General features: G+C 37.8%; 1 long non-coding RNA gene across 1 annotated transcript in view; it reads left to right on the top strand.

Annotated features, from left to right (window-relative positions):
• Positions 1-27,236, top strand: part of LOC308657529 — a 49,921-nt gene extending 22,685 nt beyond the window's left edge. Inside the window, exons 2-3 of the long non-coding RNA XR_014023956.1 lie at positions 5,011-5,126; positions 26,426-27,236. This is a non-coding gene — a long non-coding RNA (uncharacterized lncRNA). The remainder of the gene's footprint in view (positions 1-5,010; positions 5,127-26,425) is intronic.
• Positions 27,237-27,891: the final 655 nt, after the last annotated feature.

A 27,891-nucleotide genomic window follows, 5' to 3' on the forward strand; every position in this document is an offset into this window, starting at 1 on the left:
TAAGTTGGATCTGATGCTGTTATTTATCAAACATAAGTGCTTTTCAAATGCAAGGCATTGTGTTAAGTTCTAGGCCTCCAGGGATAAATTGGACACAATCCTTCAGGAATATTGTGATAGACAAACACAGAAATCACAAAATAACGTGGCAAGAGCTTGTAGAGCCCAATACGAAGTTCTGGTGGAGAAATTAAGGAAGGAGGGAATCAAAGAAAACATGAAGAGGTGATATTTTGGAGTCCAATAACAATTCCTCAGGTGGTCAAGACAGTGAAGGGTGTTATAGATGGAAGAGGGAAATTTCTTGGAAGTATGAGTTGTGGGAGAATCTATAAGTAGTGTAATATAACTGGAGCAGTAAGAAAAGAACCCGGGAGAATAGCGAAAGAGACATTATAAAAAGTTTCCTAGCCAGAGTAAGGGGGTTGGGAACCACTGAGCTCTGGGTTAGAGCTCCTAGAATCTCCTTGTACTAAGGTCAGGATTGATGATTCTGTGACCATTCCCAGAAGTGATAGGTCAGGGCAAGTAGAGATTCCCCAACAAGTAACCAGCAGATCCTGATAAGATCCAGATAGATAGGATTCCAGTCAAAGAATCTGCAAGGTCACAGCTGTCTTGGAATAAATCGAGAAGCCATCCTCCTACTTTGCCTTTAATACTCTTAGCTGTTAGTCTGAGCTTCTGATGAAAATATGTCTCAGTACTCACTTGGATTTTCAATTTCCTTTTTAACCCGTAAGAAACTGATTAAATTAAGCTCTATTGACATCCAGGCTCTTAAAATAGAAACCCATTTAAAACGATCAGCAGTCAGAATAACACATAAGGTCACCCTCTGGTTCTAATTTCTGCTACCCTTCCTTGGATCTAGAGATAGGGTATTCTCATAATTGGAGACCAATAGACTTGTGGGTCCCCCTTAGGATCCCCCTCTTCAGCTTTTCAGTAGCCACTTGCGGAAGAAAATCACAGAACCAGATTGACTATTTTAATTTTAAAACAGTGGTTTTAACTTGACATCCTGGATAACAAACCTCAAATGGGCATTTAATGATGCTGGCCAGGAATCATGCTGTGCTACCAGAGTTAAGTACAACTGCCTATCCTGTGAAGAGAGTTATTTCATACTGTCTCCTCTCTCCTCCAGTTTCCTACACCTCCCCTCTTCTTTTCTACTATTGACCTCATCTTATTATCATTAACAAAATAGGATCCAGTTATCCCAGGACTGGGTATGTATCCAAAGGGAATGAAATCAGTATGTCAAAGAGCTCCCATGTTGATTACAGCATTATTTACAACAGCCAAGATATGGAGTCTATCTAAGTTTCTATCACTGGATAAATGGATAAAGAAAATGTGGAATGTAGACACAATGGAGCACTATTCAGCCATAAAAAAAAAAATAAGGAAATCCTGTCCTTTGTGACAACTGGTTGAACCTGGAGACATTATGTTAAGTGAAGTAAGCCAGGCAAAAGAGTTGTCACATGATCTCATAAGTGGAGTGAAAAAAGTTGAACTCATAAAAATAGAGCAGAATAGTGTTTACAAAGGTAGGTATTGGGGGCTTGGGGAGATGTTTGCCAAAGGACCAAGAAAATCAGCTAGGAGGGACAAATTGAAGAGATCTATTATGCATCAGGGTGAACATGGTTAATAACAATGCATTATATTTTTAAAAATTGCTAAGAAAGTGGATTTTAAGTACTATCTGAGAAAAATGATATTTGACACAATGAATATGTTAAATAGTTTGATTTAACCATTCCACACTGTATGCACATTCAAAACAACATTTGTACACAATAATTACATATAATTTTTTTATTCATCAATCTAAAAAAATAGAAGATAGAAGCTCACAGCAGAAAACAGATATTCCTGCTGATATTCCATACAAATCTACTCAAACCTGTGCCTCTAGTAAGCTAACTGATTTTTGCACTTGTTCTGTGTTCTATGTTCTGTCATCTTATCAGGGCTCCAAGACTTTCCATGACCCTCTCTTCTGCATCACCAAGTTACTTCTTTTTATGGATCACTCCATCCGTGTTTCTCACCTTTAAGAGAGGAGCTTACATCTCTAATCCCATGCTTCCCTTCAAATGTTGAGTCAGTTGGGAGCTCTGTTTTACAGTAAGATTTCTGGAACCAGTTCTTTTTCAAGTCATTTAAACTTAACATCTGTCTCTATTACTTTATAGAAAGCTTCTCTTAGACTTATTCTGCTCCTATATTAAAAAGAAAAACACACAAACATACTAATTGACTTTAAATTTGTGATCAGTAACTACGAATGGGTTCTAAATAATTCCCAGGAGTTATACTGCATGTCCCTTGTTCATCTGCCCTCCCTGTCTCCCGAGTGCTTTATACTTTTCATCTGTCCTTGGATCAGCATCATCCTGTTATTACTCTAGCTGATTATTTCACTTCCTTCTTTACTTTTCAGTCTTACAGAAAATAAAACCATGTTAAGAGACTCTACAGGTACACACATCTGAATGGTTTCCTTACCTGAATCTGTGTCCAATCTTCTGTTAACCCAGGTGTCCATGTTCTGGCTAAGGTCAATCTCTTTATTTGTGCCCTAGATCATATCTTCTGCTGCCTACTCATTGGCACTGTCTCAGCAATTCTTCTCTCTTCTCTCTCATCAGCAAGTTTTCCCCTGTATTAGATTATTCCCAGCATTCTATAAATACAGATCACTTCTATCAAAAATAACAGTAACATAGCAATAATGAAAAAAGAAATCAGTGTTTTGACTTTACTTTTCCTCTGGTGACCAATTCATTTCTCTTTTCCTTTCTGTACCAAATTTCTTTGAAAAAGTAGGATATATTTGATGTCTCAAATTTTGTTCTTTGCATTCCCTCTTGAATTCACCCAGGTCAGGCATTGCCCCAGCCACTCCAAGAAAAATGACCTTCACAAAGTCATTGAATGGCTTTGGAGTTGTTAAATCCAAACAATGCTCTTACTTGACATCACTTGAACATTTAATTTCCCTGAAACACTTGCTTCACTTGGCAACCAAGACCTCACACTTGCCAGTTTTCCACCTTCCTCTCTGGAGGAAACTCCTTTTCTGACTTTTTATTCCCCCAACTTTAGATCCTGGAGAGGTCCTAAGAATTGCATATGAAACTTACCCCAGTCTTTCTACACTTGGGTCTTGGTAGGCTCATTTCACATCTGTAACTCCAACCCAGGCCTTCCACTAATTTTAGAGGAATGTTTCCTATTGCTTTTTTGGTTTTGACACTTGGATGCCTCACAGGCATCTATTGAAATATATATGGAGTAGGTTTAAAAGTGGCCACAGAGCTTTCCATATTTTTTTTTTGTCTTTTGGTTTTAAATTCCAAATGATTTGCTCTGATTGCTTCCAAAGGCCAAAACCCTCACAGTCATTCTTGACTTCTTGTCATCTTCTCTGCCCTCCATCCAGTTCATCAGCACATCATTTTGGCTCTGCCTTCAATTTTCAGAGTCCAACCACTTTTACCAACTTACTATTACAATCCTGGCCAAGCCATCATCAGCTATTTCCTAGATGATTGTAATGACTTCCTCACTGGTCTCTCTCCTTTTGTTCTTGTCTCCCTATAGTCTGTAGTTAACATAGCAGCCCGAGTGAGCCACTTAAAATCTAAGTCACAACCTGTAAATCTGCTGCTCAAAAACTTCCCATTGCTCTATCTCACTCAGTATAAAAGTCAAAGTTCACCCTCCCCCTGCAAGACCCTACCTGTTCTGCCCATTCTCTCCATCCTCTGTCCTCTCTTCTTACTTCCTGCACTCTGACCATTACATCATCCTGACTGTTCTTTCACATGCCAGGCACATTCTTGCTGTGGGATTTTTTCAATTACTTTTCTCTCTGTCTGGAAAGCTTTTCCCTGGATATCTGCATGGCTCATCTCTCACTTAAGGGTTTTACTGAAATGTCACCTTTCTGTTTAGGTCTTCTCTGAGCAGCCTCTCTAAAATCGTGCTCTGCCTCCCTGTACACACACTTCCTTTCTCCTTGCTCAGCTTTATCTTTTATTTATATGCCACCATTTTATACATTGTTTATTTTATTTACTTATCTTATGATTTGCCTCCCTTACTGAAATATAAACTCCATGGGGCAGGAATTTTTGTATTATTTCATTTACTATAATATTGTCAGGGCCTAGAACAGAGCCTGACACCAAATAGATGTGAATGAACCCTACTAAATACTGCTAATAGGATAAATAAGATCTGTGGCTGATTGTGTGAGCAGAAAGAAATCTGGATTAAATTAGCAACTAATTCATTTCCCCAGATCTTCATTTATTATCTGTAAGATGCTAGAAAAATTAACATCTCTTTGTCTAATTTTCTCTTACTATAGATTGGAAACCCCAAAGTGTCTACCCTCTTTTATTAGGACAAAATGTTAATATGTGTGGAGTATTTATAATAATGCCTGGGACAACAGAAAGTGCTCAGTAAATGTTTTGCATCATTACTCTTACTATTTTATTATTATTATTACTGTTGTCATCATCAAAGTACTTGTTCTTCTGCTTCAATGATATTGCGTGTTTGTGGTTTCTTCCTACTGCAGTGGTGACTCTTCTCTCTTTGCTGGTTTTTCCTCCTTTATCAGACCCCTAGAAACCAGAGGGGGTCCCAGAGCTCAGTGCTCAGCCCTCTTCTTTTAATGCACATTCTCTCTGGATGACTTCAACCAGTCCTTGAACATCTAACACCATTTAGCTTTCATATCTAAATCTCCAACCCAGGGCTTCCACTAATTTCAGAGGAATGTTTCCTATTGCTTTTTTGGTTTTGCCACTTGGATGTCTCACAGGCATTTATTAAAATATATATGTAGTAGATTTAAAAATAGCCACAGATCTTTCCATTTTTTTCTGCCTTTCCTTTAAGTGTGAACTGGACTTAGTGACTTGCTTCTAAAGAATTGAATACCGGAAGTTATAATGTGTGACTTCCTCTCCCTTTTAGATCCTTCATTCTGGGGGACCTGCCACCATGTCCAAAAGACACTCGAACAACCTTACAGACAGTTTCATGTGTGTACCTCCTGCTTATGACCAGTGAGAAACTGAGACCATGAGAGAGTAAGTGGATCCTCCTTTCCCAGTCGAGCCTTCAGATGACTGCAGGAGGCAACCTAAGATAGTCCCTGAACTAGAGTCACTCAACCAACTGCTTCAAAATATCTGCCTTACAGAAACTGATATCATACATACTTGCTGTTTTAAGTTGGTAGGTTTTATGGTAATTTCTCACAATTATTATCCAACAATAATTGTGGACTCGTCTACTTCTACTGTTAGTTCTATTGATCTTTTTGATTCTGCATTTTTTAAAAACCTTTTTGTTGTTGTTGTAGAAGAACCCAATGCCTTTATTTTATTTATCTATTTTTATGTGGTGCTGAGAATTGATCCCAGTGCCTCACACATGCTAGGCTCCACCAATGAGCCACAACCCCAGCCCTGATTTTGCAGTTTTTGATGTCTTCATTTCATCTCATTTCTACTAACAGTGTCTCTCGGAAGCATGTCATGGTGTATTCTACCATAGGCCCTTTGAATTTTCTAGTCCCAGACCAGAATGCTCCACTTCTGGCTGTTCATGTGATTTTTTCTTCTCTGTCAGGGTCAGTTCAATTGTTGCCTTCCCTGATCATTGTATAAAATAGACACCTGCCTTTTCCCACCTAATTTTTATCCCATTCCTCTGCTGGTGTTCTTCATGGCATTGATCACAATCTGTAACTGTATTGTTACCTCATTTACTTGTTTCTGATATTGTTTCCCTTTCACTATCAGGTATGTTCCATAAAAGCAGGGGACCCAATTATTTTAGTAACTTTCCCATCTCTGTGGATTGGTAAAGTCCTTGTCATATAAAATAAGTTTCATATATTATTGTTGAGTGAGAGAATCGTGCAGAACAAAGTGGATGAGATGAAATTCTCCAAGTCATCAAGGGATACATGTAGCTATTTGACTGTGGAATGCAGCAAAGAGTAGGGTTGAGTCCTGGCAGCTGGTATGACTCCACCTGGATGGCTTAGCACTGCCGCCTTTATTTTCTGACATATTTTATATAGCATTTAAAGGAATCTGTAGAAATCATCTAAGTGTAATTTGAATATGTGTGTTTCTTAACATGATTACACGTCTTCATTCAATGATAGAACAAGTCTCAACAAAGGCATCAGCCCAGATAAATAAGGACTCCAATTCAAAGGGATATAGAGATGAGTGAGTTTCCACTTAGAGGAAAATCTACAAATTTTGTATAAACAGGTTTTATTGAACAATCTGAACTTCTTGCTTAGGAAATCAGATTTCAAATATGTGCTCTTGTTTCTTAATCCCTTGTGTACATGCATATAGGCTGTCTAAAAACAAAGGTGCAAGTAGAGAATGTTAGACACTCTGTAAATTGACAAAAATGTCCTTACTTGATTTTCCAATGGAATCAGCGTGGCAGCTTGGTCTACGATCCAGGACTTACTCAATAAGAAAAACAGAGACTGGCTTTGGTAATTCTTTGGCTTAGCTATAGATCGATTTTCTCCAGCCTACAATATGGATCAATTGTCCTTCACTAAAGTATATTGATCTAATGAGAATGAAATAGAAATTGATCCTGAATTCAACTTTACTGTGTATGAGTCTTTTGACAACCATGAAAAAAAAAATCAATTTACATGTAATTAAAAAGAATGATAAAAAATTAACATTAATGAAAATTGAAAAATAGAATCCTACTAACCAAGTTGCATTTTCTGGATATTTTTTCCTACACAGGTTTGGTTTAACAAAGTTTTAAATCTCTGCTTAGAGGTGAAAGAAGAACTTTAGACTTCCTCTCTGAGTTATACAAAAGGATGTCTTAGACCCACTGATCTTCCCAGAACACAACTCCACCCATACCTCCAGGGAAAGGCCCTTTGTTTTAGATTCCAGGCCTTCCCGTCTGCCATTTCCTCCTGACCTCCAAGAGACAGCTTCTTCCCCTCCTGCAGGCCTTCTGCCACTCTTCTTCCTTTCTCTCACTTCCCTGGTCCCTCCTCAGACAGACCCTCCCTTGAATAAACATGCACATTATATTATTGATTGGTTATACTTGTTGTGTGATGCTTAGGCATTTTTTTTTCATTTTATCAGAGGATTAATTCTTTTTGCAATAAAAGTCCTTAAAGTAAAAATTGTGAAATTTCTTTCAGCAGCCCTTTCTTGGATTAGCACATCTCTGGACAGGGAGACTCTCCCAAAAAGTGTGGCATGGAGGAAATATATTGGCTTTGGGGCAAGCAGGATTGGGTTAATCCTTAATTTTACCAATTACCATATAAGTGACCTATGTGCATTACTGAACTTCACTGACCCTCAGATAAAATGGAGATTGTAATAACTATTCTACAGGGACCATGTCTGCCCAGAAGATAGGATAGACAACACATGAAGATCCCCTGACATGGAGTGGGTATTCAGATCAAGCTCTCTCCTCCATATGCTATCAGAAGTGGATCCATAACATTTCTTAGAATGCAAGGCAAGCCTTTTCTGGTTTCATAGAACTCAGTAGGAAGGAGCTAGGTTGAAACTTAGTAGGGAAGGGAGGTAGTAAATTTCTGGTGCTGTGGCTGATGAAGGATTTATTTTGAGAGGCAAACGTGATTCTGAGGCAACTATTAGAAATAGCAATTAAAGTTTAAAAAAATAAACTATCAGACATAAAAGAAAGTGGAGGAAGGTCCCATTGGGTGGCTAACACACAGTGATGAACAGTTACAGAAGAGCAGGCTCAGGAATCCTATCAAGAACATTTACTGAAAACCCTTCTGTGTGCTAGGCAAAAACCACTAAAGTGTATTCTCCCCAAAGACAACACTTACAGAATCATGGGAATAATGGAGAATAAGCTATGGAAGATATACAGAAACATCCTAAAATTTAATATTCCAGATAACTAAATGTTAGTACAATAGAAGTTTCGGTTATCTACTGCTGAGTAACAAAATATCCCAAACTTAATGGTGTAAAGCCAACAATCACAATATCCACTTCTTCTGGATCCAGCAGCTAGAGTTCGATGGCTGTCACCTCACCTGAGAAGACTCCAATAGATGGCAAGATTGAACAAGTGAGGACAGAGAAATCTGGATTAAAATTATCATACATCAACTCAAAATAGTTAAAAGGGAAAATATTGAAAAGATATGAATATGTCTCACACAATTAAAATGTTGAACAATTGAATCACATAAACAATGACATGCCGTTGAGCATCAGGGAAATTACGTGGGAGCCCAGCTGAGCACTGTAAGGATCCTCTTTATAAATTTCTCCTCCCCTCTTTTTTTTCTATGTGTTTTCACTCCATCCACATAGACTACACCCTGTACAATAGCACCCAACATTTGTATGGTATAATTAAAATACATGAGGGCAAACTGATTGAGTCTGATGCCTACCTGTGGCTGAAGTGTGACTGAGAATCACCTTTTGGAATGGAGAAAGTGGGAAGAAATATTTCCTGTAAGAATGGAGTCAAAAAAGCTGGGCCCACAAAGCAACTGGTGCCCAGTTCACACACTGCACTTCCAAAAGGATTTATCATTCTCAGCAAGCCTGGGCTCCCTTCTGCTCTGGAGACTTATTCACAGGATGACCAGATGTCTTTATGTGTCTGGATAGTCCCTTTTTACACCTGTTGCCCTGGTACAATTATTAATAGCACCATTTTCACTTTGAAAAATGTCCTGATGTGAAAGATAACTTATATGGGCATATTATTTATTGGTGTTGTAGATAAAATGGCCCAAGTACAGGGCTTTAAAGGACGGTTAAAATGACAGATTGTCCTCCTTGAGGAGCACCTGAGTACTCAGAATATAATATGCACAGTCAATGTTGATACAAGAATCAAGGGTTATAAAAAGCTTTCCTCCCCCAATGTTTTTTTTCACATTTCCCCCATTCTGTATAATATTATAGAACATATCAGACTATTAGAATCATAGAATCTCAGGGCTAATGAGCCCCCTTCCAATTAGATGGTAAGCCTATGAGAACAGCTTTTGTGTCTGTTCTGTTTAGTGACTGCTGGAAGCCCGTGGTGGACGAGTAGAAGGCATTCGATACACATTTGATGCTGTCTTCCATGCTTACTTTGTTTCAGCCACCTTAACTCATAGGGATATCTGATAGTACTTGAGCACCTCTACTATTAGAGGCTCCATCTGCTTGATGGAGCAGCTTCTAAACCCTGTGTTAGGAAGTCCTTTCCTGGGTGGGGAATGTAGCTCAGTGGTAGGCACTTGTCTAGCATGTGTGAGGTCCTGAGATCAATACACACACACACGCACACACACACACACACACACACACACACACACATGCTGATATCTGACTCCCTGTGGTTTTGATCTGTGTCCTCGATTCTCTGTTTCTGGGGCCAACTCTTCTTTCAAAACATAGTCTTTTAGTCCCCTTTAGCCATGATGTCTTTTTCACATGTGATATGGTTTCCAGGTCCTTTTCTATCATTTCTGGACACATTTGTCTATCTGAAGACCTCTAAGGCAGAATTCAAGAATATGTTTTAACCATGATTTAAAAAAGCAAAACTGACAATATCACAAGATTCAAGACATCTCAAGAAAAGTATATTGCTATTAATATTGAGATTGTTCAGACTTATTAGTCATTTCATACTACTGACTTGGATGTAGTTTCTCGTTAATTATTTTTAATTAGGTTCAGCCTCAGTACTTGAAGTCTGCATGGAAAGAGAGGCAGTTTCGTTGTTGTTGTTGTTGTTTTGCATGTTTCTGCCAAGTTGTCTCCTCTATCACTTCTTATGCAATTAGTTTATTCAGTTGTCTTATTAGAGTGTTGCATTTATCCCTACTAAATGTCACAGAGTTGGAAACAATATGCCTTATGAGTCTTTAAATGTTTTTGCACCATAATTTTCATATCCAGAATCTTCTTTTACTTTTCCTTCTTGTTATTGTCCTCATATCTAATAGGTAAAGAACACTCAAGAGAAAGTGACAGTCATTAGATAATGAACCAGGGTCTCTGAAAAATGATTTCACTGATCAGGTAGTCTGGCAGGTAAACAAGATGTTACAGGAGTGAACGTCTCTCTCTCTCTCTCTCTCTCTCTCTCTCTCTCTCTCTCTCTCTCTCTCTCTTCTCTCTCTCTTTCTCTCTCACACACACAAAGAGTTTTGCAAAAATTGAGACTGTGAGAGTGAATAAGTTGCCCTCTAAGACATTTCCTGATGTCTAGTAAGTGTAGACAGACAGGATAACCATCTGTCCAGGATGTTTTACTGGGAATTCCTGCTTTGGGTGGGGCTTATTCTGAAAGTATTTTCAGCTCATAGATTCCATGTATGAGACACATTTACTATTAATAGCCTGCATTGGAATGTTTTTATTTCATTGCTGAAAGGACATTAAATTACATTATATATATATATATATATATTACATTTGATTATATATATACATCTACATAATTATCTAATGTGACTTGTGGGTATATTATTTTTGGAAAATTTAAACCATTGTATGTTTCAGAAAATTTTTGTTTAAAGTGGAGATTAAGTTTCATCTTAAGAGAAAGTGAAGGCTGTTAAATAAACATTATTATCCATCAAAGTATTCATTAGTGCACAATAAAAGTTTATGAGTGTTCACTTGCTGATAAGCACACAACCATCTTGTTTCATATAGGATTTCTCATTTACCTCTACTCCTACCCATCAATCCATCTATCTATTCTTTCTGATAAAGATAAATTATGACACTTCTCTAATAATTGTATAATTAGCTTAGATAGTTTCAGCCATAAACCTAAATTGTCACCCCACTGTTTGGAAAACTACTTTGAGGCTATAAAAAAAAAGGAAATTACAGTATACAAGTCTTATTTGGGAGAATGACAGAATATTATTTATGGTATGCTCTAATGCAGAACTCAAAACTTTTCCAGATGAGGATGCATTTGATTAAATTTAACTTTTGAGTCTCTTGTAGATTATTAGGATGATCCAGCTGTTGCAGAGACACAGTGATAGATCCCTGTGCTATCACTTAGGAAAGGGCTTTCACAGGATTTTAGACAGGAGATAAATGAAGCAAGTATAATATTTGAATTGAGAAAAGGCATAAATGACTCTTTCCAAATCATATCACTAGGGACAATACAGTAAATGTATTTAGAGATTTATGTATTTTTAAAATTTTTTAAAAATTAAGTGCATAGCTTTTCTGTCTAGAGAATGCCAATTAGCTCAGCCTGAAAAATTATGGTTCACTTTGTTTAATTTGGATTAAATAGCATGTCTAATCTGCAATTTTTTCCTAATTGTATAGTCCCATTTTACACAACCAATTTGAATGCATCTCTAATCCAACTCTGAACTTTAGCATATGCTGTCTTCTACTTTTCCCGATGTAGTCTTGTTAGCACTCCAGCAGGACAATGAGAAATGGAATCCATCCATTGGGTCCACTTTTATTCTTATGGAACCTCTATTGTGCAAAAGGGCTTTTCATAGGGTGATGTGATAAAGAATCCCAACAGACTTCTAGGATTTCTCAACGGAAGTTTTACCTGTTATGATGCTGACTAAGAATTCATTGTCATTTCTTTGATCTTAGAAAAACAATTTATTTTCACAGAAGGCCATGAAAATTCAAGGATTCATTGCAGAATAATTTTGGAGTTTTCTCTCTTTTTTTTTTTAAGAGAGAGAGAGAGAGAGAGAGGGAGAGAGAGAGAGAGAGAATTTATTAACATTTATTTTTTAGTTCTCGGCGTACACAACATCTTTGTATGTGGTGCTGAGGATCGAACCCGGGCCGCACGCATACCAGGCAAGCGTGCTACCGCTTGAGCCACATCCCCAGCCCCAGTTTTCTCTCTTTTTATTGACATTTTACTGAGGCCACTGCTAATTAGTATCCTAAAATTCTCCGAAGAGGAAATTTTTTTTAGCACTCCATAGAAGTTGCTTGTAGAGTAGCAAGACAGTCTTCCTAGTGATAGTCTATATTCTAGCTGTGGTTATAAAGCTTGTAGTTTCTGGTTGTAATTAAAATAACCATACACTGAATAGCATTCATTTAATATGTTGCAACCATGCAAGTCAGAAGCTACAAGTGACACTGATTTTTTTTCTTTGTCCCAACAGCCAACAGTATATTAATGCAACATAATTACTGTAACTGTGCACATGTTGTACAATGGCATCTCCAACTATAGGTGCTGCTTTTGTCTCTGGGGTTCATTTCTAGCACTTCACTTCATATCCCATGGTAACAAAATTAAGGAGTTTAGCAGTGTTTCCTCTGGGCTTGGGTGTAGTATTTTGTGAAATGATTTTTAATGACAGACATATTAAAGAAATGCCAGAGAAAGGGAGGGGCTTGACATTCCACTGGAGAATAGCTAAACTGTGTGTAAGGATTGCACATTAATGTGTCTGTAGTCTTTTCTCTGGAAAGCAGAAGGGGATTTGGTAAACTGCAGGGATGATTTAGCCTTGGTAGTGTCTTCTGTTCAGAGTGTGGCTAATTTGAAAGAAACCAGCTAAAATATTTCAGCCTCATATGGTTTCTTCTCTTTCTCTCTCTCCCTACCCCTTTCTTTGTAGTACTGGGAATTGAACGCAGGGTTACTCTACCACTGAGCTACACTCCCAGCCCTTTTTAAACTTTATCCTGAATGAGGGTCTCACCAAGTTGCCACTGCTGACTTCAAAATTGTCATAAGCCTCCTGAGTAGGGATTACAATGTGGGCCACCATGCCAGCCTCTCATGTGATTACTTAATGGGAATTTTCTTTCTTGCATAGAAAAAAATTACAGTTTGTATATTTAAGCTTTAGAAGGGGATGAACTACTAATGTTTCACTTATTATAAAAATAAGATATTTATATCTGGTTTAGAATCAGAAAACTTATAAAAAACAGATTATCTTGACCTTTTTATCGACTAGTTCTTTAGCTAAAATTTCTGTGTAGGTTTTAAATGAGACATTACTCTTCTGCAGATGACAATTTGCCCTTGTCCTGTCTGAAAGGCAGCCTGATTCAGCTACCAATTCACACAGCCACCCTTTTGACTTGAAATTTTCATAAGTGTGTTTGGTATTTTATATCCTCGAAGACATTTAAAAACAGGTATTTTTCATCCAGAGCTTTTAAAGGGCTCCCATTCTCACAGTGACCCAATTTGCAAAAATAAAATTTTCCATAAATTGAAGGAAAAAACAGGAAAATACAATGTGAAATCTCTTAAGCATGTACATAAAATTCCTGGTGCTATAGTTATAGGATCACTGGGGTTTTGGGTCTTGTGACACAATCGTGCCTATTTTAGACCATCCTGACAGAGCAAGTCAACACTTTGGAGCCTGACCAAAGAATAAATGTACCTGATTTGTTTTAAAATCATTGCTTATACTTTTAACTTCCTTATGATCTAAATTTTAAAGTTTGAGAAGCCCTTGTATCAGAAGACTCATGTTTTCTTTGGGCAGTTCCTTGGATTTGAGCTCTCAACATATGTGATGTGTGGGTTAGGAATTCAAGAGCCTTAGATATTGGCAGACGAACCACAGAAAGCAGAGGTCATATAAATGAGACTTCAGCACAAAAATGATCACTGTCTGATTAAAGTGAGCATGGGTAAAGATGTCCAGGTTGAACTTAGCCACACATTAGCAACTCTGGTTCAACCCTGTATAGAGAAATAATGAAAGCATTTTCAGCTTGATAAAAATATTTCTAGTTTCGTAGAGCTCACAAATTATTTCATTTTTGCCCTCGTGTTGTAAAGCTGTATGATTTCTTTCTGTCAAAAACCCAGTAGCGTTTTTTACTCTCAATGGATGGTGCATAATAAATGCTGATTGGATGACTTGGTGTAGAAAATAAATGCGTTCATTGGGGAGTGAGTGAGATTCATGTTCTACTAAATATCTCATTTCCCCCTCTGCGTATTTCTTGGCAGAGTTCAGTAATCGATTCCATCTGTTTCTAAAAGCAGTTGAAGATTTATTCTTTTATTTTACCCTCACAATAACCCTAAAAGTCAGGTAGGGCAGGTCTTTATCTATCAGTAAACAGTTAACAAAAAACTAGGCCAAGATGAGCTTGTAGGCTTATCATCTTAATCTTGGAGCTTCTTTGGCCAGGAGTTATGTATCTGTGTGTCCGAGCAGTGAAAGTGCCGGGAAAAGTGAATGTGGTGTGCTGATGGCTTTGAGAGGTCACCTCCAATGAAAGCAGGGCTTCCCAGCTGGGCGCTAGTGACAATGAGGGCTATGCAGCTGTTGTGAGAGCCTGCACTCTGCATTGTAACATGGCTGGTGTCATTACCAGTCTCTATCCACTAGACACCAGTAGCACTCTCCCGTCCCCTCTGTCACAGCATTCAAAACATTCTCCAGACATTGCTACTTGTGCCCTTAGGAGCAAACTGCCCTTCCCCCATCAAGAATCACCAAGTGAAAGGGAACAGAAATGGATTAGAATTATCCAGTACACACAGAAACAGCCAGAGTGAAGCCTCATAATTTGGTCACTCATTTTGTTCAGTAAAAATTATTTAGCTCTTATTGCATGCATAAGATATCATAAGGTACTAAAGGATGTATTAAGATAAGCAGGACATGACACATCTTGGAAGAATTTATAGAGAGGGGAAAAAAAAAAGAGGCCATATGGATACTCATGCAGATGTTGACTGAATTCCTCCTGTATAACTGGGCTAGTTATGCTCCACACTTTGGTGAGAACCAAGGGGGATAAGGCACAAACCTATAAAGATATTTCCTATGCATAAGGGATTTTCCAGCTGGTTGGGGGGTAAACGGGGATGGGAGGAAAGAACTAAAAAAAGAAAGACTGAAAAAAAAGGAATGTGGTTGCTTTGATAAGGTATGATGAAATGTAATTCTGGAAATTAGGGCAAAAGGAATTTTCAAAAGCAGGGCTACATAAGAAGAAAGATTCAGGCATAAGGAAATAGAAGCAGGCTGTTGGGGGAGAAAGTCTAGATCATAGGAGCAAAGACTTGGGGGTACTCAGATTAAATATTTAGAATTTTCTTAAATTTACTATATATTTCTACAACACTTTATTTTACTGCATTTTTCCTGACTCTTAATCTACTGTTCAGCATCATGATTTTCCTTCCTCTACTGACCTTGATGTTTAAAACATTTTTCACTTCTCTTATTTTTTTCTGCATTACAAAAGGAATATCAAAAAGTTAGAAATCATAGGTACTCAAATGACAATCATAAGTTTTGCACAATCCTCCCACTTAAAGACAAACTCTCTTTAGGAATAAACTGTTTGTGACCTGTTATTTTTCATTATGAACATTCTTTTCCATCTCAATAAATTCATATCTGCAGCATCTTTTAGTGATTTTGCTTAATATTTGTGACACATAGGTGTACCAATATTTATTAATAATTCTCCTGTTACCGGCCTTTCATGTTGTTTTAAATTTTTCTTTATATGAAGAAGGGCTGGTATAGTTTTTCTACATTTTCCTTAATTACTTCCTTAGAATAATTTCTCAGCAGTTTCCAACACTTTCACCCTCAAGGATTCCTTTGACTATTGTTCCCTCTAGGGTCTCCTGTTTTGAACAATACCCTCTGCCAAACCACATTTTGGATGGAGAAAATTTTTATTTTAGCATTTTTATATTGAAAACTTAGGTAATTGCTAATCAAAACTTTGGATCAGCAAGAGATATAAAACAGAATGTTTACTACATCAAGATGATATAATTCTAGCCTAAAGCAAAGAGACCCTTTATGTAAAATAGCCTCTTCAGCTTTATCTCAGGGAGCCACATTCTTTCTGTGAGATCTTCTGAAACACTGGAATCTGCTTACAGATGCTGTTTTACCACTTTTGCAATTGCTTCATGTTAGGGCTCCAGGGAAAAGATACTTGAAGCCAGTGAGTAGCTTTCTGCTTCAAAAGAGAAATGATGTTTTAATATATCAAATATTTACTCTGTTTTTTTTGTGTGTGTCCTGATGGTATATTTCACATAATTGCTTTTTATTCAAAAACACCTTGTGCTAGGAATAAATTGATGGAGAACGAGTTTTTAATCTCTTTTGTTAAAAAAAAAAAGTAGCCAAAGTATCATTTCCAATAGTCTCTGAGCAAGAGTAGCCAAACATGGGGAGGTCTGAAGTCATCCAAAAATGTGTGTTGGTGGATACAACCTGCTCTGTCGCTTGCCAATGAGTGGCAGCTGCAGGCTGATCTGTGGAGAAGCTGAGAGCCTTGCTCATTTCCAAAACTGAATTCACTTTGGTCATTGCTGCTTATCAGTTACAATGCTTTGTTTAATGGTATCGTGTCCAGAATAGCTCTTTGGAATCAAACACCAAGGAAAGAACTTCAGTGCTTACTTGGATGTTCTAAATTTAGTTCATCTTCTGAACAGTTTGCTGCCAGTAGGTGAAATGGTTTGGCTCCTGGAAGGAGGTTTGGGTTACAAAATTTTAAGGCTGGCTCCTCCTTGCAACATTTTGAATTCAGATTGTGCATCATAGAGGCTGTACATATGCATGATGCTGCCGGTGGAATGGTTCCCAGTTCTGTGCCAGCAATAAATTTCAAGCCAGATATTTCAGTATGGGTCTTCTATATGGTAGTGAGTCAGACTCTGCTGTGGTAGAGTCACTGTTGAGCAGTCTGAACTGGAGTTTTGCCACCTTGTCTGATGACACAGAGGATCTGCCATGCTGAGGACATTTCAAATTTAAGATGAAGATATTAACTTGTTAACATTTTGGGAAACATTTAAAATTGCATTGTAATCTTGCTGTTTCTTAGAGAGTAAAATTCAGCAGAGTGGGCTGATAACAGTTGAAGGGATTTCAGTGGAACAACTTGATGTAGGCAGCACAGTCACCAGAAAAGCAGAATTATTGAAAAGACTCTGGCATTAGGCCGCAGAGTGCAACAACATGGTATAGAATTGCTTAGAGAAAATAACCGAGGAAGGAGCAATTCAGGGAGTGCTTAGGCATTAGCTTTCAGATTTCTGCCTGTACTTTCTGGGGTCCTTTGGAGCAAACACCTTCCTCAGTCAGGGAAACTTTCTGCTTTCAACTGACTTCCTTATTGGGTATCTATAACATTTTGTTTGATTCCAAAATAAGTAAATAAATAAAGTCATTGGAAAAAAAATTAACACCATCTACAACAAAGCATTTAAAACCACCAATATGAAATAGCAGATAAGTATACAGAGGAAGAAACTGAGGCCCAAGTATTAGAAAAAACCAAACAAGTTCAAAAACCGTAAGTTTGAGAACCATAATTGGAACTAGAATTCAGACCACACCTGACTGTTACCCACAGCTCTTTCTGCCACCCTCACCCCACCCTGCTCCCTCTCTCCTTTCCCCCCTCTGTATTCTCTCCCTCCAAACCCTTCCTCCAGCTCCTTGACCCAATCCCTGTCACCCTTCTCCTCTTACTTCTTTTTGGAGACCTCTCCATCCTTAGCCATATTCTCCTTATCTTCCAGTTCTGTTTCTTCCTTCTCTCTCTCTCTCTCATTATTTCTTCTGCCTTCTACTTCTTCATTTTCTATTTATTTTCTCTTTTTAATTATTAATAAAAGCAGAAACAATTAGTAAATTGTGTGATATTTTGGTAAACAAAGATTTGGCCATTTGTGCCAGTTCATCTTGATTTCAACGGAGGGTTGAATATAAGGATATTTTGAATTCAGACTCTCATATTGCTTTTTCATTGACTCACTTTAGGTAAGAAGATTTTCTTATAATAAAACTTGAATGACTGGGCTGGGGTTGTGGCTCAGTGGTAGAGCATTTGCCTCATGTGTGTGAGGCACTGAGTTCAATTCTCATCACCATATATAAATAGATGAATAAAATAAAGGTTTATCAACAAATAAAAAAATTTAAACTTGATTGACTTTCAACACATTTTCACATGCATGCACACATGTACACACACACACACACACACACACACACACACACACACACACCTACTTCCCTAGTTTTGTAACACTTGGGGAGATTGACAGCTCACAGTCTCTAATATGATTTCATATAAAGGGTGTTACTTAGAGATTTGAACAAATGTAATCTGAAAAGACAATGACCTTGCTAATGATGAGTGATCAAGAGAAAATGACAAGGTAGAGCTGTTGAAAGCAATACTAAACACTTTACTGGGCCTAAGCCAAGTAGAACCATTAAGAAATAGTTCCCATGGCATTTCTGGCCTGAACAGAAACAGTTATATAAGTCATGGGAAAATGCCTCTTCTCATGCAATGTCCTGGCTGAGTTCACATTATCAGAGGCTGTGATTCCCAAATCTGGGAGGGCCAGGGTGTTTTTAGCATGGTTTCTGAATAAACAGCCCTACCTTCCTTTGAACTGAGGTTTTAGGAGATGATGGCCTCCTCTAGGTGACCACTTCCTCTCCTTTTTCTTCCCTCTTCTGATCTGGAAAATCTCATTCTCTAGTTGTTGCTCTTTTCTCTCTCCTTGTCTTTTCCTGTATTCCTTTTTACCAATGACCACAATTAGGGACTGAAGAATACCCCTCCCCCATTCATATGTTGAAGCTCTCATCCCCATGTGACTGATTTGGAGATGGGTCCCTAAGAAGAAAATGAAATGAGTGTGGGGTCCCCATCCAATAGGCCTAGTATCCTTATAACAAGAAGAAAAGACACCAAATATCTCCCTCTTGTTCACACACAGAAAAGAGGTCAAGTGAGGTGTAGTTAGAAGGCAGCCACTTGTAGGCCAGGAAGAGAGGCTATACTAGTCACCAACCCTGCTGGCACCTTGATCTTGGACTTTCAGCTTCCAGAACTCTGAAATATAAAATTCTGTGGTTTAAACCATTCAGTCCCTGGCATTTTGTTATGGCAGCCCAAGCAAACTAATACAACTATGCACTTAGTAAAAATTTTGCATGAAGGTTCCCAAGGCACTAAGATGTCATTAAACACCATTACTTTACACATTCCACAAGCTTTAAGAGCTTTACTATTTCTTCAAGCTGCATGCCTACATACCACTGGAATATGTGTGTATACAAAAACACATACAAGCTCAAATATCTTTTTTTGACAGTAGCTAATTGAGCACCTACTGCATGTGACTAACTATAATACTTCTCATGAATTATCTGATAATTCTTAAAATAACTTCTGATGAAGAAACGCCTATTTCCTTTATTTAACAAATGAAGAAGCCAACACTCACAGGGTGAAGTAATGTCCTCTTTCAGTTCCCACCAGTGAGAGAAAGAGTCAGGGATTGAACTCTGACTGCAGACTTAATGCTCTTTTCCACCTCTTTGCAATGTTTCCACTTTTACCTAGACTCCCTGTTTATTTATATCCTATAATGTTTCAGAAAAGAAAGAATTATAATAAAAAAGCCAATTTATAAAAATATGCAAAATATAAAGTAGCTTATAGACAAGAATAAAAAAAAAAAGTAAGGACAGGAGTGGGACTTGGATCTGGAAAGGAAGGGAATTAAGGTTTATGTTTAGCTTGACAGTTTCAGCAACCAATAAAAATATGGAACCCTGGTCATCTTCATAGTGCACTAGGTTCTTTAGTTAACAATATAGCAATTACTCAGCAGAAGTACAACTCCTCTTGTAATTAAGCTCAACCAATAACTTCTCCTAAATATGCACATGTGATAAAACAAACAAAATCATTAACCTCCTTGGCACAGTGTTAACTGGTGTGGGACTGTCACACACACACACACACACACACACACACACACACACATATGTTAATTCACAGTCATTGCACATATCCTTGTCTGTCTGCTTTTGTCACCAGCTATTCTCCTTATTCCTTTAACCTAGTGGCTGTGGGTTTAAAATTAGCAACTGCTGTCAGATGCAGTGGCACATGCCTATAATTCCAGCAACTTGGGAGGTTGAGGCAGGAAGATAGTTCAAAGTCAGCCTGGGCAACTAAGTGAGACCCTCTCAAAATAAAATAAAATAAGCACTGGGGGTGTAGCTCAGAGGTGGAGTGCCCACCTAGTATAAAAAAGATCCTGGACAAATCCCCAGTATTACAAAAACAAAAGAATTAGCAAAAGTCAATGAAAACACCTAAGTCATTATAAGAGTCCAAGGATGTATTGACAGTGAAATGGAGAACTATCCAAGAGTATATAATAAAACCAAGCTAGTGTTGCTTCATAATGGGATGGGGGGACATGGGAGGATTAAATGAACTCTAGATAGGGCAAAGGGAAGGAAGGGAAAGGGAGGGGGCATGGGCATAGGAAAGACAGTGGAATGAGATGGACATCATTACCCTAAGTACGTGTATGAAGACACGAATGATTTGACTCTAATTTGTGTACAACAAGAGATATGAAAAATTGTGTTGTGTATGTGCAATACAAATTGTAATGCATATATATTGTCATATATAACAAATTAAAATTAAAAAATAAATTTAAAATTAAAAAATCAAGCTAGTGTGCCAAAACCAGCATTTTAAAAACTAAGGAGAATGACAGAAAAATTCATAGTAGACAGCAAATGGCAAAAATAAGCTTTAAGAGATGTTTCAGTACATGTCTGTACATATATGAATATATCCTGCATTTATAGCTAAAACGATGTTTGTTTTGCTAAAAGCTAGCCCAGTTTGGTTACATTTATAAAATTGAATATTATTGCTGTACATGTTTGTATATAGCCTTTTTAATTGTAGGATGAATAAAGATGAGATCCAATAGCATGGTCAGATCCATTAAGATTCTCAAAGAATATAGGAATAAGAATCCAGGCAAGTATTTCCAGGCAATTGCTCAAGAGAGAACTCTGATTCAAGAAGGATTATTATTATTTTTTTTTGGAATCAATATGGGTGAGGCTAATAGGAATCTAGTCCATACTGCTAGAACATGGACTAGCGCAAATAATGATAGCAATCTTCTGCAGTTCGTTACCATGACAACTTCACTTAACTTGGTGTGTGCATAAAATCTTTGCACTTCAGGATGAAACAAATGTTTGGTTTTTTTTTTCAGGATATAAGTATATCATTTTGTTCATTTAGCATGTATCCTCCAGAAGGCATTACAACATTTTACAATAGACTTGGCTAATGAAAAATGATATAATACATACTTAACAAAAGATAGTCCTTTTTATTATTTTACATTTTTAATGTTCATATTAAGATATTTAATATGGGCAATAAAAAACTAACTGGCAGATTCACTTCACATATTTATTCATTTGTCTTCATTTTTTGGATCTTTAAAGAGTCTCCATAGGATTTCTATATGGGACACTGAAAGTACTTCTTATTCCCAGGGATCATAATTCACAGGGTTAATTAACACCTACATACAGACAACTCTCAAATTCACATCTTCAGTCTAGACCTCTAAATTATTAGACTTATGTATGTATTTGCCTATTTGAAAGACACGTATTTGCCTGTATCATAAAGAAAACCCAACATCAACATTTTCTGAATTAAAATCATGAAATCTACACCTAGAAAAGTAGGCTTCTAATGCTATATTTCTTATCATAGAACATGACCAAGGAGTTACTTTTGACACCTCCATTTCTCACCTACATCCTTCTCCTAGTTCTGAATCCTTCAGCAGGTTGTGTTGATTTTACATTCAAACATCTTTTGGATCCTCTGTCTTCATCTCCACCAACAAGCCTCGTGGTTTCTCCTCGAGATCACTGCAATAATTTCCTGACAGACCTATCTTTACTCTGTTCTTTTTTTCAATCCATTCCTCAAACCATAGCTAGAATTATAATTTTGCAACTCAAGTTTAAAATATTTCAATGGTTTCCTGATTTACATGGGATAAAAATAAAACTCTAACATGATGTATCAACCAGAAGGCACGCTCAGAAAGGTTGAACTTTGGAAATAATTTATTGAAAAAAGTATTACCTAGGTGGGATAAGATTTAAGAGAATCAATAAGGAAAGGTAGCACAGAACATGACAACCAACGGTAAGGTTCCATTCCATCTCTAGGCCGGAAGAGGGTAGGAAAGGGAGCTGAACTACAGAAGCTGCAGTCACAGCAGTCCATAGCTACTGCCAGAATCTTGATACAGCAGGAAGGGCAGGAAGAAACACGCTGGTTGCTTTCTTCTTCCACTTCTTGATCTCCTGCTGGTACCTCTTGCTGATCAGACAAAAATGGAAGCTAAAAGGCAAAGGAGCCAAGTGATAATGTCCCAGGGGGAGATAGTCCCTACTCCCTAAACAGGGAAGAGAAGAACAGAACATGATTTGGGTCCTATTATAGAATACGGTTGCTTCTTGGACTATAATAGTAAAATAAAATTAGAGTTAGTCTAAGTCACCTGGAATTAATCTTAAAAACATTTTAAATAATCTAATTTAGTGAGAGATCCCTGTCTCCCACCCCTCCCCTGGTTGTTTGGACAACAGAGTTGCTGAGTTGCTTTGGGGGACTGTCATAGTTCATTTGTGCTGCTATACCAATATATCTCGAGATTGGGTAATTTATGAAGAACAGACATTGATTTTCTCACAGTTGTGGAGCTATGGAAGTCCAAGATCAAGAAAACCAGCAGATTTATTTATTTATTCTGGCAAGTGCTGCTTCCTGCTTCCAAGATGGTACCTATTGCTGTGTCCTCCTGAAAGCAAGGGGCAAGGGAACCAGTGTCACAAGGACCTCCACCCTATTTACTATGGCATGATCACCTCTTCAAATCCATCACATTGCCTATCAGGTTTCAATACTAGATTTTGGAGGGAAAACACATTCACACCTATTCAAATAATAGCAGATACCTACAAATGACTGGACTTCTTATGTTTCCTTCAGGCAGACGCCTAAGGAAGGGGTATGGCTTAAAGAAGAAAAGGAAAGGATAATAAATGTGTATGAAAAAATGCAGGAGAAAATTTTCATGTCATAGCAGTGTATGTGACTTGTTAATCACTTGAATGTCAAGACACACTGTGAAGCAACATCCATCCTCTCCTTTGTGGCCTTTCCCCCTTACTTGGCCCTTCTGATTCAACAGTAAAATAACAAATTTAGATGCACTGACCTACTCAGCCTTTCCTCTGTTATCCAGACGCCAAGACTGATCTTATTTTTAGACGACCTTGCGAGGCAACTGGTTTATATCATTGATTCATACATCTCCTGAAATCTTTTAACATGACACACTTTCTAGAAATTTATTCATCACACATTTTTAAGCACTTGCTATGTTCCACAACAACTGCAGAAGATGCTAGATGCTATGTAAGATGCTAGAGGGTGCATTAGGTGCTAGATGATATGCAGATGTAGACTCCTTGACCTTCCTTTTTATACAAACACTTTTAGATGTTCACCTTTTCCATTATTAAATTGGAAAACATCATATGTTTATTTATTTATTTTTTGCTGGCTTCCTTAGACTGTGTTTTTTTTTTTTTTCTGGAAACAATAATGTCACTCTGTCTGTGGGTAACAACACAGGCAGCTGGCACAACTGTGACAAGTTTCCAAGGCAAACTTGCGCTTTGGGAGACATCTGTGTTTTACGTGGGCTCGAGATAGGCTGTTTATTTCCCCTCTCTAGAGGCAGGCAGTGGCAAAAGTGGAAATTACTGATTCTAGGAATCTTGACTACTCATTAAGTCATTTACAGACTGTTGGATGCTTTTTAATCAGGGTGGATAAGCTCTGGCCAGACCACCTCTGTTAGGATGCTGTCTTTCATTTCCTTTTTACCTTCCCACAAAAGGAGGAAAAACAGTTTTTATGTAATCGAACCAGACTAAATACTTCTGTACATTACTTGTAATCTTTACCCACCTTCACTTTTGACACCATGAAAATTAGTTTCCATGTTATGTACCTGAATCGTCCATTCCTTCACTACACACTTCCGAGCACTTACACGTGGTCTCTGTACTCTACTAGATGATGGAGAGAATAGAGTTAAACAACCTAATTTTAAGCTGTCCACAGTTTAATGGGGGATTCAGAAAATAAACAGGAATAATAAATAAGAGAAACGCTGTGAAAGAAGAGTGTATGAAAAGCAAAGGGAGCAGAGACGAGAGGGATCAATTTTCTCTGAAGGAGGTTTTCAGAGAGGAAGTGGCCTTTGATTAAGCCTCATCAGATGAGCTTATAGGAATTATAGAAATTCTTTAGGTATCAAGAGAGGGCTGGGCCTTCAAGACACAGAAACTATAAAAGGAAAATTCTAGAAGAATGAGAGAACCTGGGGTGTTCAGGGAGTGGTGAGTAGTCCCAGAGAGCAGTAGTTCATAAACCATGTGCTATGAGATCCTCTTCAGAGTTGACCTTGCAAAAGGGGCCCATGGACACAGAATTTGTGAGACCTCTTCCAAACAAACTTAAACAGCTTTCCTTTAAAATGTACTTGTTTTGAATTTTCAATTATATGACTTTCTTAACGCTAATGTGATTACAATTTTTAAAAAGTGGAGATAGTGTATAATGAGTTTTTCAGTCTTCTTTGCCTGCAGAACTATTTTTCTTTCTTTCTTTCTTTCTTTCTTTTTTGTGGCACATTGGCTTGGGAAATGCTGGGTAGAGCACAAGATGCTTATGGGAAAGTGGTCAGAAATGAGGTCAGTGAAGATGATGAAGGGTAGAATGTATAACAAGTATCCATGCCAATTCTTTATGGTTACAGGAGAGATTTGAAGGATTTGTTTAAAATTATCACCCACATGACTGAAGGCCCACTTTTGGTAGTTGTGTTGGAAGCAGAGTGACTGGGGCTGGTTGGGACTGAGATGGGAGGAAAGGATTCCCTTCCTTCCTTCCAACAAGTATTAAGTTCCTACTTAAGCATGTTCTGAGATGCTGAAGATATAATACTGAACTGAACAGGAAAAAGAGTGTGTTCTGATAGAACTCCCTCCACATCCCAGCAAAGGAAGACAGGCATAGAACATGGGGAATGGAATGCTACTATTTCAAAGATGGTCAAGGAAGGCTCAATGGAAAGAGCCCTAAGATGTTTAGTAAGAGATCACTCCAGGCAAAGAAAGAACTAATATGATGCTCTGAGATGGCTGAGTTGTATTTGGGGTCACTTTGGGGTGTCTAATAGAGATATTCTGAAGGCAGTTTAGTATCCAAGAGAGGAATTCAGGGAAGACATTTAAAGTCAAGAACTATGACTGGGAAACATTTGTGTAGGGTTTCATTTAAGGGATGGACAGGGTGAGAACAGGAAGAGAAGCACACAAAAATGGAACTCTGGAACAGAAGAGAGAAATCAAAAAGAGTCCAGAGAAGTAGAGAGAGAATCAGAAGAGAGAAGCCATCTAACTTAAAGAAAGTGACATATTATCAATGGCTGTACTAATTGACCTTTACTATCCATCAACACCAAGGATGGTCAAGAAAGGATTTAAAATCCTAAAACCAAGCCAGACACAGTGGTACACACCTGTAGTCCAGGTTCTTGGGAGGCTTAGGTGGGAGGATCACCTGAGCCCAGGAGTTTGAGACTAGCCTGGGCAACAGAATGAGATCTGGCCACAAAACAAACAAACCTGAAAACAAGTTTTCTGGAATGTGGGTGAGGAAGTCATATGGAACAGCAGAGCTCTTTCTAAAGGGAAAAATCACTCACCTTCCAAAAGAGAGGGTAGAAGCTATCAAAATAACAAAATTAAAAAAAAAAAAGCAAAATCAAGGCAGCAAAACAGAATCTTGCAGTTTCAGAATTCTGAACAGACTAGTTCACATTTCACAAGAACTGGAGACTTATCATCAGGGCAGAGCATCCCTGTAGATTTCCTTGAGATATGCAAATAAAGAGCAATGGCCCTTTCTGGAAGAGAACTTTGAGTTCCAAGGAGCCAAAAGGTTTAAAAAGATAATGCAGAATATTATCTTTAATGGTAGACAAAGGTGCATCTTTGCAGATCATATTTATTTAATTAGGACTTAGAAAGGAAATAATAGCATACTGGTACAGAAGCCAAGCTTTTAAACCACATCATTTGGACTCAGTCCCAGCTCCAACTCTTACTAACTGTTGTGACTCTGACAATTTCTTTCACCTCCCTGTGCCTTCATTCATTCCTCTGTAAATGTGTGTTAATAAAAAATGTGACTCATAGAGTTGTAGTAAGGACTAAATAAATTAAGTCACATAGGGCATGGTTCATAAGAAACATTCTGAACATTAGATCCTTGTAGAAATATCCCGATATCAATCTGGATTTAGGCTTCCTTTCAAATGGATTATTATTGCTTATCCTTGGGAACTTTTTGTTTATGTTTTTATTCAGGCAATTGCTGAGAGAGTATCCAAAGGAGAAACTATGGAGCCCACTAGGCAGGAAGAGATGAATTATTGAAGACACGCATAGGGAAAGAAGAAATCAATGGTCCAGAGTAACATGGAAAACATAAACCTGGCTGGAGTTATGGAACACAGAAGCATTCCCTAGAGATTACCAGAATTCACTGAAAAAAAAAAAGGATCAAATTGGGTAGAAGTTAGTTAGGACTTCTCATAATCAAGCAAGTAGGGAACAGGACCTTTGTAATTTAGATGTTATCTGTCAATGCCATGTAACTTTAGAGAGTCAGGGCTGGCTATCCATAGACCAGAGGAGTCCTTACCTTGCCCCAGATTCTCTTTGGAAGAAAACATGTCACTGGATCTCTGAAGGAAAGGTATGCTTTGGTCTCTGCTGAGCGTCTGCGGGAAGGAATGTTCCACAGCATGATTATCATCTTTCCTCTGCTTCCAAAAAAGATTAAGACAGAAGTAAGTTGGGCCAGAAATAAAATGGTGCTCTTTAATTCTGTCATTGGAGATTAAGCAGATGATGACTGATTACCTGCCCTCCTCTCTATTTCCAAACCAAATGAATAGCTTTTGAAATTACCCAGGAGGGCTTTGGGGCTTCATATTCATGGAATTATATATATATATATATATATATATATGGATTTTGCTTCTCAGACACAGGAGTAGTGTTCAAAAACATGTTTGTGAACCCTTAAGGGAACTCTAAAGGCTGAATAGATTTTCAATCTCCACATTCTTTGACAAAGCTCCCATGTCTCAAAATATATGTTATGCTTTCAACATTTTTTTTTTACTTTTTCCCCAATAAACTTTGTCAAAGTACTGGTATTCAACTTAAAAGACAAAAACTTTTAGAGCATTTAAAAACAATCCTTACAAGTTATCTCATCTGTTTCTGAATCATCAGGAAAAAAACAAAACAAAGAAATGCAAACTTTTCTCATGAATTGGCAACATAGTAGCAGTTATACCTCAGAGGTGAGGCACTATGTTTTGTCACAAAGGTCTCTCAAGCAATTTCTTAAACTCTGGAATTTCAATTCCAGCTCTGATTCTGATTTCTAGCTTGACAATGAATGGGTGATAGGATTCAGTACCATTTTGTCCTTTGCACTTGGATGAGTCCAGTCCTCCCAGACATGGATTCTTCGAGGGCATTAGAAACAGACTGACATAGGTAGACAGCTGAGGACATGTGCAAAGTGTTTTCTTTTTAAGTCATTGCTTTCTGTTTTGCTTCATTTGTGTCTCATTGTAGTATTGGGATCTTTTCCTGCAAAATCTAACGTATTTTCTATTTAACAATTCAACATTTAATGGTAAAAATCTCCTCTAAGACCCGGATAGAAATTAATATATTGCTTTCAGTCATTCTACTCTCTGACCTTCCTCATGAGGTGTCTAATGTAGGATAAGAATACCCTTTTAGGGTTTCTG

The sequence above is a fragment of the Spermophilus citellus genome (genome assembly GCF_964194105.1).
Source record: "Spermophilus citellus genome assembly, chromosome: 10".
Taxonomy (NCBI): domain Eukaryota; kingdom Metazoa; phylum Chordata; class Mammalia; order Rodentia; family Sciuridae; genus Spermophilus; species Spermophilus citellus.